At 49.7% G+C, this 13,629-nt stretch overlaps 1 protein-coding gene across 1 annotated transcript in view; it reads left to right on the forward strand.

The window, feature by feature from the left end:
* Window positions 1–745: 745 nt before the first annotated feature.
* WDR89 (WD repeat domain 89) overlaps window positions 746–13,629 on the forward strand; it is a 33,387-nt gene continuing 20,503 nt past the window's right edge. Inside the window, exon 1 of the mRNA XM_063948672.1 lies at window positions 746–904. The gene's annotated coding sequence lies outside the window, so the exon portion shown is untranslated. The remainder of the gene's footprint in view (window positions 905–13,629) is intronic.

Raw genomic sequence — 13,629 nt, forward strand, 5'->3', positions numbered from 1 at the left:
GTTGAAGAACTGGTGTAATGGTCATTGATCCTGTGAAGTTCAAACCAGCCTCAGCCGAGGTGACCAAGCCGACACATCAAAAGTCTTAATGAGTTCTGTTAAATGATCCACACAAAACAGAAAAAAACGATATCATCAGCGCTGAAATAACAACTAGTAGTCTTTATATTGTACCACTGTAGTGCTTTCCTGCTCCCTTACATACGTGGCAATGTGGCTCATGAAAACAGTTAGTGTCGGAGCGACATCGGCACACGATGGTTTGAAACCATCAATGTTTTTTATTTGAGGTTAGCGTTTTTACCATTCGATAGCAGCATTCTGATGTTTGCCAGCATCGAATGGTAAACATTTGATGGTGTTCCAATGTTTATTTTGGGTCCTGCCCCCAGTCCCATCACCGGCTGTCCACCCCGCACAGGTTTTGCACATTACAAAACATGAATAGTTTTCTGTCTAATTCTTTTGACGCATATGGTTAGTAGTTAGTTACTATCCTCGAAAGATTCGATGTCGGAAGCCCAGCCATTATTTGATGGTGGGCTTCCGATGTCCATCCCTACAGACCTGTCCTGAGTGTGATGAGAGATGACAGCGCCCCACAACCCCCTCCCTGTGCCGCCATCGATGGCCTCCAACTCCAATACCATAGTCGGTTACCATCGATGGCGCGCACACCGATTTGCCATCCCTGTTGCTGCTGATGGCTGGCGGAGTTATATAAAAGTGCCGCTGCGTCACTAGAAGGCGGGAACGTCCTCTGCTAAGTGGGCGGGGTCTTCCTTCCGTATTGTCCAATGAGAACGGTGGCGGGAGGCGTGTCCCAAAGATGGCCGCCGCCAGTATACACGTGTGAGGAGCGCTGTGCCGATTGCGGCTCGTTTCCTGTGCGTCCTGTGGGCAGGTGAGTGCTCGACACCCACCAGTCCTAATAATTAGATTCCCGGGTAGTGTGCAGTCATTGGAATAAACATTTCTTTCGTGAGATAACACTTTGTGAAGAATTGCTGTGGCTATGTATGCAGAATTGTAGAATAGGCTCATTTTTAGAGAATAGCTTTTAGAATATTCATTGTATTACATAGTAAGCACCCAGCTAGCACTTCTGTGTTACTCATGTTTTATTTAGGCACTAAGAGAAATATAATTGGGGGAAATAATAATTTTACTCCTTGTGTAACTACAGGAGGGACATCTTAATCCTAATTTGCCTTTTTAAGATGTATGATGTGAGTGTTATCCTCCATTTATCCAGCAGGTGGAGCTGCTATTCCAGAGATGTATAATGGGGCCAGTAGGATTTCCCTTTCTATTCTATATGATTTGTATGAGCGTGTGGAATATGTCATGTTGAGGCTCGTCATTTCCTGTGTTTTACTGACTTATGTATTCACTCAGGAGGGAATTCCTGTTCTCACCCCTTTGAGTAAGTGCAGCTATACTGTGAGGTTGGCCAGCCCCAATCTCTCCCCCCCCCATGCTTTATTTCTTAATTATTATTTTTAGGTCTGTACTAGTCAAGCACTGTAAGAGGTCAGCAGATGACGAGTGGTGGGGAAGGGGGGACCTTTTGACTTTTTCACAATGATTTTTGTCCGCCACAGTATAAAATGACACGCCTGAAATAAGCAAGAATTGCAGCATCACATTTAGATTGGGCAATGTAATTAAAATGTCTTTTGGAAATTGTCTAACATCTGCGTATTTGGAAACAAATTACTCTGCAGTCCGTTTGTGGAGAACTTGATATTTTTAGGAATCAGACAAGTGGTCCCAGAAGAAAAACCCAGTACACACTAGACGATTCCTGCAGACGCCGATATTGGCCGCGACGGGGTGCTGGCATCAGCAAGTGCATACACACTTGCCGATGTTGGCGGGGAAAGGAGCAATGGCGGGGGGGAACGACGGTGGCGGCGGCGTGGCTGTTAATAAGGACCTCCCTTGTCTGTCCGTGCTCAGGTGAGGGAAGGGGACGGTAATGATGTGCAGGAGCGCACATCGTTACCGACATTGAGTGTACGCACTAGATGAGATTGTAAAAGGTCTCGCACAGATCGGCCCTTCCGAGCGATATCTGTCACTTTCTCGTCTAGTGCGTGTTGCCTCCCTGTAGAAGCGGCACGTCACACGCGGAGAACAGAGCAGTAGTATGAGTTGTTGTGCAGACTGTAGTTTAACTTAGGACTAAAGTGAACATGAAATAGCCTGAGTTATTAAAGTAAACGCTAAGGATTCCTGGTCTAGAGGGCCGCATGCAGATGCCAGTGGTCTCCAATTACACAAGACAAGGAACAGCACTGAGTTAGTGTCGGACTGGGGGGTGTAGTATGAGTGGCCGGTGATCAGGCTTACCGGTGCCGGGATCCCTACTGCCAGCAGTGGGGCGAGTGCAAATGAGCCGCTTGCGGGCTAGCTGCGGGCACGGTGGCGCGCTATTTATTCTCCCTCCAGGGGGTCGTGGATTCCGGGGGCCGGTATACTGAGCGCCAGGATCCCAACAGCCGGCATACAGAATACCACCTGGACTGGGGTATGAAGGGCCCAAAGGGTGAATACAGTGGTAGGGTCTTACTGAAGGGAGGTGAGACAAAGCTGAAAAAATACAGACGGCTGTGGGTATGGCTAGCTGCCAGAGAGGTTGAAGTAAAACAAGAAAGCTGCACAGGTCCAGAGCCAAATGTAGACAAAAAAATAATAATGCAGAAACTGGTATTCTGGTTTAAAGCCAGGTACAGAGCCGGGGCCACCTGATCAGCCAGGGTATGTAAAGCATTGAAGAGGCGCTCTGCTGCCCTGTTGTTCCTGCAGGCCGCTGTTACACTTGTCACTCAAGATGACGTAGCGGCCCTGGCAGCGTGTATCACTCTTCCCTTTGTCAGCAAGTCCGTGTTACGATTACCAGATACTTCTGGTCATTATAGCCAGCTCTGACTTGTAGGATGTTAGTTGTATGTATGTATGTATGTATGTATGTGTGTGTGTATATATAATATTTAGTGATGAGCGGATTCGGTTTTACTCGGTTCTCAAAACGGCATCTTATTGGCTCACGGATGTCACGTGTTTTGGATAGCCAATAAGATTCTGTTTTGAGAACAGAGTAAAACCGAATCCGCTCATCACTAATATTACACACTCGCGCGCGCACACACAATTTGCAGGGTTTCAGGACAGTTCCATATATGTACACACACACACAGTGTGTCTGCGTGTTTGACGTGCGCGCGCGCGTGCACTCAGCATATAATGCCGAGGCCAGCACAACAACCACCATAGAATGCCGAGAGCGTCCCAGTGACCCCCATATAATGCAGTGACCCCCATATAATGCAGTGACCGCCATATAATACAGAGAATGTTGCAGTGTCCCACATATAACAGATACAAATACATCCTTCATACGGGTATGGGTCGTTGGGTCAACACAACTTAGGTCGACCACTATTTGTCGACAGGTCAAAAGGCCGACATGAGTCGTCCACCCCACACACGCACTCTTTTTTTGTGTTGTTTTTTAAGTATGAAAAAGTCCAAAAATTGAAAGAATTTTTTTTTAAAAAACCTGATGTCGACCTTATGACCCTGTCGACCTAATGCATGTATATCTGTAGTGGTCAACCTAATGACTTGTCGACCTAACAACCGTATCCCCTTCATACACACAGTATTAATAACTCCCTCACACAATAATAATACACCCTTCATACACATACAACATTAATACGCCGCCCCCGACGCAGACAGTATTAAAACACACCATCCCCCAGAAAACAAACAAACAGGTTAACCTCCCCATATTCCACCCTTCCAGATAATTTTAAAACCTTTTTCACACCTCCACTGGCACTTACCTGTCCAGGGGTATGATGCGGGTGTCGGTGATGAACTTGCTCTTTGTCTGTGCACTGAGCGCATGCAGTAGCCTGGGCTCCTCCCCTCGCTGGTTGCACATGATGTCACCACTAATTCCGGAAAACAGAATCGATGGCGCTGATGCAGGGGGCTCTTCGCAGCTGCCGCCAAGACACTCTGACTGCCCAGCATTGCTGTACTGTGCATCGCGTCGGTGACCTGAATAATCCCCACCCTCCCAGGAAAGAGCATGGCTATGAAGCGGCGGTGCCTACCGGGGATGTCACAGATTCTCCGTTGGCCTAGTCCGAGTCTTGTTGGGGAACGCAGTTTGAGCGACACAATTACTATGACAGACATATACATCATAAGGGAATGACTCAATCAACAATTCACTGGCAAAATGAAAAAAATAACATTTATCAATAGACGGATCAGTTATTCCGGACACTCATAAGTTTCCAGTATATTCCTGTCTACAATCATCCTTTACTGTTCATGTATGCACAGTAGAATACGTTGCCCCAACAGGATGTAGTCACAATCCTGGCAGTCAGCATACCGACACCGGGATCCCGGCCGCCAGGGGGCCGAGGGCTGTTCCCACTCGTGGGTGCCCACGACACGCATAGAGTGGGAATAGAACCTGTGGCGAAAGTAGGGAGCCACCGAGCCTATAGCGTGGCAAGCGCAGTGATCCTGCAAGGGGCTTTGTTGCGCTCACCCCCTGCCGGCATTCTAGCGGTCAGGATCCTGGCACAGACATTCTGACCGCTGGAATCCTGACAACCGGTATCCTGAACCCAACCCGCCCCAACAGTACTAGTGTTCTGCATAATCCAGATAAAACCTAAGCGTTCTTGGTAAGCCCAGTCGCCAATCTTTAGGGCTTTTTGATCCCTGTCTCCAAACTGCAAACCTAAAGGAGGACGTTTGTTTTAGCTGCATCTATAAAATATACAGGCCGTTGTAACTCTTGAGATTCCTTTTAATGGTCTCCATTGAAAATTAGCAGGAAAAGCTGGTTGTAAGCGTTGGTCAAGTGGGTACCCAAGTACTTTATGTACCCAGCCAAAATTGTAGCTACTGTGATTGGTGCAACCCGGTATTTTAGACCACATTGCGTTGATGGTGGTGGTGATGGTCTGTTTGGGGCACCTGCAGATGCCTCGTCTGTAGGCGCCAGAGCACAATGAGCAATCACTCACACTGAATGCCAGTGCAGACACTGGTTCTGTGTGAACAGGTTCATCCTGGGAATTTCCCGGTCTAAAGTGTAGTGTGAAAGGAGGTCCCTAGCTGAGACATTGGTTCATTTGTGTTAAAAAAAACAAACAAACCAAAAAAACCTGGATCAGAGCCCCGGCTCATGTCAGAAACGGGTATTAGTTGGTGTGAGCGGATGCACCTCCCTGCGCCAGGTGGTCACAGATTTGTTTGATCAACACTGGATTTGGCCTATTAGGGGAATCCCTCTTACCCTTCAGTAACCGCCTGTTCCAGACTCCATTCACTGCAGTAGGTCAGTAATGCCGCCGCCACCACCAAGCTCCTATCGGTACTAGCTGGCAGAGAGCGGATCTTGGAGAACTGGGCTCAATCCAGAACAGCCGGAGAACAGAATAGAGTGTTGCGCAATTCTATTGGTTGCGGGACACAGATGCAGTTGTCTCAAAGGCAAGATGTTTATTCTTCCCCATGCAGATATTGCTTGAGAGTATTGCAGCGTACAGATGTTCAGCAGAAGTACATTGTTTAATGTCAAAGAAGATATACACAACTCTGGGCTCGCAGGCCATGTTTTCCATCCTCTTCCAATACACAACACCAATGGGGTATGTCCGCCCTGTGGGTTTTTACCCAGTCAGGTTGAGTGCCTATGTCTGGCATACACAGCTTTTTAACATTGTCCTTAATGGACAGTGGGGAGTGGTCACTCTGTGCCTGAGACCATCTGGAGTGATGGTCACCTTCCAGGTGCCAGCACTCCAAAACTTCCAGGTTTCTGCTAAGGGATCTTGCCTACCTTCTCTAGCCGAATATGAGCTCTAGAAATGGGCAAAAATAATCCCCATTTAGTGTCTCCTTGCCAAGGATTGGAAACTCTTTTCAGGATCCAGGGAATTTAGCTGGCTTTGTTGTTCAGCTCTTTCTGCACGTTCTCATACCATTTTACAAGTATGAGGCTCCAGAAGCATTCCATTTGCCTGTGAGGCATGCTGGGGGACCGAGCAGCCCACAGAGAGCTCTGGATCTCCATAGACCATCAGGGAAAAGGGTAAATGCATTTTCCTTTAAAATATATTCATTAAAATATGTTTAAATATAAACCCTTTAAAATATATTTCTATACTTCTACATCTGCAGCACCAGGCTTATATACCAAGTATCTGCTGCTCAGCTGCGGTGCTTCATGGTGATAATGTCGATATTATCTTAAACCATAAAGCTATACCTTTAATCACACTTTTACCATGGAGCCGCTGCGGCCGCTAGACTTAATACACACACTACGTACTTTGTACGCTATTTGCGTACAGAGTCCCGTACCGTGTACGGACTTAGCGTACAAATGCCGCGCTGGGGGTACAAAGTACACACAGCGCGCACACACTCTTGATATACTTTAAACCTTATTAGTAATGCAATGATATTATTACACTCTAAACCTTATGCAGCAAAGCACTGCAATGATGTTACACCTAAAACCTTATGCAGCGCTGATGGTACAAAGTACCCGCAGCGTGTACACACCTTATCAATACACTTTTAAAACCTTATACAGTTAGGTAATGTAATACGCTTTAAACCCTAGCAGGGAAAAGAGGATACAACACCGATGTGTAGTTAAACACTGGGCTCCGACACCTCAGCGTATATATATCTGGAAGGGGATAACAATACAATTTATACACTACAATACAACAGAGTAAATGGCTACAGTCAATGTACATACGTGAGAATATTCGCATGCGCTTCCTGGTCCAGTCCTCCGCTAATCAGGTAGATGGCGTTAAGAGTCTTCTAGCAAGTCGGCCAGACAGCAACAGGCTTTTTATACACTACTTCCAAAAGCAATACAATGGATACTGTAATCCCTTTGTCCATTGGACACAGAGATGCATCTTTACATTACAGGAGAGGTCATAGGTTGATTTGAAAAGGTGGGCGATGTCTTTCTCAACTGCTCTTGTGGGTGGTCTCCTCTGGATTCCCGCCGCATACATAATATACAGTAAATACAGTTTATATCTATATTCTACTTCTGCACATAACTATACGCAGGAACATGCAATCTTCCTCTAACCAACACCGGAATGTTACCCTTAAAATACCCTACAGCTGGATACTAGACATCACCTTATAACCTTAGTCTGTCCCTTCCTATCATGCAAAGGCGAATCCTTTAGTCCTGGAATCATTTAAACTGTTGATACTTGCTGATGTGGTGCAGGGGGGCTATGTGTACAATGTGCACTATTTGGATTAAATATGTAATGTTTTGATAACCCTCTATGCGCTCACAAACTCCGCCGTAAATACCCATACCACAAGCAGGACCGCGGGAGCGATCATACGCAAATTGCGGATATGTGCACGCACGGCGGGCATGTGTGTGTGGTTAGTACGTGGTGTGTGTACTACAATATTTTTCGACTTTGACAATGGGAATATTTATTTGAATGCACTTTGGTTTATATATGTATATATAATAGTACTGCACAAAAGTTTTAGGCAGGTGTGGGGAAAAAAATGCTGTAAAGTAAACATGCTTTCAAAAATAGAAATTAAGAGTTTTTTTATCAATTAAAATGCAAAGTGAATGAACAGAAGTGAAATCTAAATCAGATCAATATTTGGTGTGACCACCCTTAGTCTTCAAAACAGCATCAATTCTTCTAGGTACATCTGCACACAGTTTTTAAGAAACTCAGCAGGCATGTTGTTCCATACATCTTAAGGGGCCTACACACTGGGCGATGTTAGTGATATTCTCAACCATCGATATTACTGATGGTCGATATTTTCACCAACGATTTATAGTCTACATACTGGATGATATCGATGGCCAATTTGGACAATATGAGGGTACGGACATCCATATCGTCCAAATTGACTGGCATGTTTTAACGATGATCGTTCAACGATGAAAGATTGCGGGCACGCGCATCATTAATCATTGTAGCATACACTCAGAGCTATGAATAATTTATTGTTCATTTATTAATAACGTTCATATCTTTCAAGATATCAGAGCTCTCTGGGAGCCATATCATCTCTTCTAAGACACCTTGTTCTTCTTTATGCTGAAGATAGTTGGAACAAATGTTTTGGGGTGATTTTTCAAATTTGTTTTTCAAGAAATTCGAGTTTCCTCTGGAAGCAGTAGACTGTCACTGTGTCATGTTCCAGGCAGTCTGAAATAACAGCATAGCTAAGATGCTCAGTTTTTGTTTTTCTCTTGTAGTACACCGCAAATGGGAGAATTGTACAGTAGCTTGGTCCAATGATAGCCAGGTGACTGAGACGTCTTGAGCACAGTGTTGCTCCCTGTCTGCTGTGTTTTTCCCTCCTAGAACCCATACCTCCCTGCTCCGAGCACATATTCTTCCAGTCCGATACTCCTCTAATTAAACTCTCCGCTTCTTCCAACTGGGACACAAAGGGGTCAATTCTATTCGGCAACTAAAGAATAGCGCCGGGAATTAGCTCCCGACGCTATTCAATTCTGCTACTAGTTGCCCGCAATTGTCGGGAATTCTTCTCTCATCCCTGGGGGATGAGAGAATAAACCCGACAAAAGTGCTGCCTCGCGGCCGGCGCGAGGCTGATTCTGTCGGGAATCAGCCTCGCGCCGGGTAGTTAAGTCGGAGAATGCCCGTTCTCCCGACAAAACTACCTGTTAAGTCGGCGAGAACGGGACATCGCCGACTTAACTTTAGCTGAATTGAATAGCGTCGGGAGCTAATTCCCGGCGCTATTCTTTAGTTGCCGAATAGAATTGACCCCAAACTGTCTAGGGACAGGTTAGGTTTGGGTGTGCTTAAGTCGGTGACAAATGGATTTTTTTCACTATATAAAGACCACGCAAACCGATACTGTCCCTGGACAACTTGTAGAGGTCTTGGAATATGTAAAAGGTGGGCCTATTTACACAATTGAAGTGTCACTCCACGTGGAATATCTTTCGACGTAAGTTTATGCGCCTGCACAGAAGTGGGAGTATGCGCTATCTGTGGAATTTCTTCCCTAAACACACCTGAAGACTCTGCATTCCGCTAATGTAGTGAACTGGAAAAAAAGTGTTATGTTTTTTTTCTAAAATAACATTTTCAGGAATCATTTCAAAATGAAAGCTTTTAACGTGATCACATCGTTATCCCAAAATAAAACTTTGGGGATTTATTAACAGAAGTAACTATTGAGTTGTTGTTTTTTTTTCAAATTTGACATTTTGTTGTGGATACATAACTGTTGTTTATATCATATTAAAGCTCATAAAAATAGGTTTAAAATGAAACCATGCCCAACTCTTTAGTGCAATTAGGTGAGCTGAAAGTGCTATTTAAAAAAACAAAACTAAAACGTTAATAGCACATTTTTAATGGAAAAAATTTCTGCTTTAAAGGCACGTAACTTCAAAACCGTTGAACATAAGATTATGGGGTCTTCTTTACACTCATGGCAGCATTTATTATACCAAATTTCATCACAATCTGAAACGTTAAGTCTGAAACCTGTGTTGAGTCGGCGTGGAATAACCCAAAATGAGGCTATACATATATATATTTAGCATTTTTACTTTTGTTTAGCTTGTGTTTCGGTGTTTCGTGTCTGTGTGTATCTCCTATATATTAGCCCAACTCTGTGATTCTGTGCCTGGCCGTAACGCTGGGCGGAGTCACAGCTACAGATCTGGGCAGGAACAGTCCCCTCCCTCTCTCCGCCCAGTCCCCTCCCCATCTCCGCCCAGTCCCCTGTCTCCCTTCTCCCCGTACACTCCCTGCCCCTGGTGACATCGCAGCCGCTGACTGTGAGCGGAACTCACACTACCCGCCTCACAGTCTTGCGGCTGCCGCTGCGTCAGGGGGACATGCTGAGCACTCACAGCCGCACTCGCCCCCCCTCCCACCCGCGGCAACCACCCGCATCTGCCCCCCCACCCGCGGCACTCCCCGCCCTCTCCCCCTCCCGCAGCACCAACATCTGCGGCATCCACCCGTCGCTTACTTTTATAAGACCCGGTGCGGTCGCGGGTGAAAATGGGGCGTGGCTTCGCGGAAGGGGGCGTGACTTCGCGTCCCGACCCCCCGTTTTCGGCACATTGTGGGTCGGGGGATACGGCCTTCACCCGGACACTGCTGAATCTGCAGTGCTGGCTTCTGCACTGTGACAGGAGCCGGCACTTTGGTGTCACCCCTCAGAGGGTAACACCCGGGTGCGGCCCGCACTCCCCGCACCCACGTTGTGGCGCCACTGCTCCCGCCCCCTCCCCCACCCGTAGCACAAACACCCGCCACATCCACCCACCACCCGCGGCACTCCCGTCCCCTCCCCCACCCAGAGCACAAACACCCGCGCCACCCACCCACGGAACTCCCGCCCCCTCCCCCACCCGTAGCACCAACACCCGCGGAAACCAACCGCATTCGCCCCCCAGCCGCGGCACTCCCACCCACTCCCCCACCCACAGCACCAACACCCACGCCACCTACCCGCGGTACCCACCGCATCCACCCACCACCCGTGGCACTCCACCCCCTCCCCCACCCGCAGCACCAACACCCGTGGCACTCTGCCCCCTCCCACAGCACCAACACCCGCTGCCCCCCCCTGCGGCACCCAACGCATCCCCCACATCCGCTCCCACCCGCGGCACTCACGCCCCCACCCGTAGCTCCCACACCTGCAACCCCCCCCCCTCCCCCACCCACTGCAACCCTGCCCCTCCCCATACCCACCTCTCCCCCCCGCTGCACTCTTCACCCAACCCGCACCACCACCGCATCTGCCCCTCCTGCACCCACCCCTCCCCCACCCGCACCACCGCCCCAACCCTCGGAACCCCAGCAACTGCCTCCCACCACCACTGCTCCAGCCCCTGCCCCCCCTCCGCACCTGTACCCCCACCCATGGCACCACGCCCCCACCTCCAGCACCCCCCCTCCCCCATCCACGGCACTCCCACACCAGCTTCTCCCACAGCCCTCCCACACCCACATCACCCCTGCTCCCAACCCCCCACCGATGGCACCCCCCGCCCCTCCTACGCACAGCACCCCTGCTCCCGCACCCCCACCCCTCCCCTACCTGTAGCACCCGCCCCTGCAACCATGGCACCCACAACCCCCCCAAATGCACCACACCGGCAAACCGCCCCCTCCCCCACCCGTGGCACTCCCCCACTCCACCACCATACCCACCTCTCCCCCCGCTACACCCCTGCATCCTCCACTCCACCCGCACCACCACCGCATCTGCCCCTCCTGTACCCACCCCTCCCCCATCCGCAACACCCCTGCTCCTGCACCCCCACCCACGCCACACCCCCAACCCTCGGAACCCCCGCAGCCGCCTTCCACCCCCCATCCGCACCACCACTGCACCCACCACTGCCCCCCCACCCATGGCACAACGCCCCCACGCCCAGAACCCACCCCCTCCCCTACCCACGGCACTCCCACACCAGCTTCTCCCACAGCCCCCCCAACCCTCCCAAACCCACATCACCCCTGCTCCCAACTCCCCACCCATGACGCCCCGACCCTCCACTACGCACAGCACCCTTGCTCCCAACTCTCCACCCATGGCACCCCGACCCTCCCCTACCTGCAGCACCACCCACCCGCCCCTGCAACCATAGCACCCTCACACCCACCCACCCCCAACCGCACCACCCCGGCAAACTGCCCCCTCCCCCACCCCACCCGCGGCACCCCCTCCCCCACTCCACCCCCATCTGCAACACCCCTGCTCCCGCACCCCCTCCCCCACCTGCGCCAACCCTCGGAAACCCCCGCAGCCGCTTCCCACACCCCAACCGCAGCACTACTGCACCCGTCCCTGCCCCCTGCACCTGTCCCCACACCAATGGACATTGGATTAATTAGAAACACTAATACTGTGGCCATTATGTGTATAAGCAACACTGCTACCTGTGCCCATTGTGTATAAGTGGCGCTGCTACCTGTGCACACTGTGTGTATAAGCGGCTCTGCTACCTGTGGGCACTGTGTGTATAAGCGGCTTTGCTACCTGTGGGTATTGTGTGTATACGCCGCTCTGCTACCTGTGGGTATTGTGTGTACACGTGGCTCTGTTACCTGTGCCCATTGTGTGTATAAGCACCTCTGCTACCTGTGGGCACTGTGTATAACCGCCTCTGCTACCTGGGGGTATTGTGTGTATAAGCGGCTCTGCTAGCTGTGGGCACTGTGTGTATAAGCGTCTCTGCCCCCTGTGGGTATTGTGTGTATAAGCGGTACTGCTACCTGTGGGTAATGTGTGTACATGTGGCTCTGCTACCTGTGCCCATTGTGTGTATAAGCCCCTCTGCTACATGTGGGCACTGTGTGTATAAGCGCCTCTGCCCCCTGTGGGTATTGTGTGTATAAGCGGTTCTGCTACCTGTGGGTAATGTGTGTGTAAGTGGCTCTGCTACCTGTGGGTATTGTGTGTATAAGCGGCTCTGCTACCTGTGGCCATTGTGTGTATAAGCGGCTCTGCTACCTGCGCCTCTGCTACCTGTGCCTCTGCTACCTGTGGGCACTGTGTGTATAAGCCCCTCTGCTACCTGTGGGCACTGTGTGTATAAGCGCCTCTGCCCCCTGTGGGTATTGTGTGTATAAGCGGCTCTGCTACCTGTGGGCACTGTGTGTATAAGTGCCTCTGCCCCCTGTGGGTATTGTGTGTGTATAAGCGGTTCTGCTACCTGTGGGTATTGTGTGTGTATAAGCGGCTCTGCTATCTGTGGGCACTGTGTGTATAAGCGCCTCTGCCCCCTGTGGGTATTGTGTGTATAAGCGGCTCTGCTACCTGTGGCCATTGTGTGTATAAGCGGTTCTGCTACCTGTGGGCGCTGTGTGTATAAGCGGCTCTGCTACCATTGGGTATTGTGTGTATAAGCTGCCCTGCTACCTCTGGCCACTGTGTGGATACGTGACTCTGATACCTGTGGCCTCTGTGTGTATAAGCTGCGCTGCTACCTGTGGGCGCTGTGTGTATAAGCTGCGCTGCTACCTGTGGGCGCTGTGTGTATAAGCTGCGCTGCTACCTGTGGGTATTGTGTGTGTATAAGCGGTTCTGCTACCTGTGGGTATTGAGTGTATAAGCGGCTCTGTTACCTGTGGCCATTGTGTATAAGCGGCTCTGCTACCTGTGGCCACAGCACCTTGGTATCTTATCTACAGTGCATTGCTGTTACTCATCTGGTACTTCATAATGCAGACACTAGCAATATATACTACACTCTACACTATGTTATTCATTGTGCCCTGCGGCCCCTCTGCACGCCCTCACAAAGGCCTACGCCCCCTTACAATATTTACCCACTGCCATTAAAAAAAAATCAGGTAATACTCCATCTAAAAACAATTATAGCACAGCTGAAGCCCGTGCAGGGGATAACTGGTCGTAGCCTCTTGCAACGGTATTTTCTCTCTAACCCCTTGCCTCTCTTTATCCTCTCCCTACCACCCTGCCTCTCCCTATCCTTTACCCATCGCACAGCGTTTCTGCACATTCCCTTTCTCCCCCCTTACGCATCTCTATCTT

This window comes from Pseudophryne corroboree, chromosome 12 (genome assembly GCF_028390025.1).
Source record: "Pseudophryne corroboree isolate aPseCor3 chromosome 12, aPseCor3.hap2, whole genome shotgun sequence".
In the NCBI taxonomy this organism is placed as follows: Eukaryota; Metazoa; Chordata; class Amphibia; order Anura; family Myobatrachidae; genus Pseudophryne; species Pseudophryne corroboree.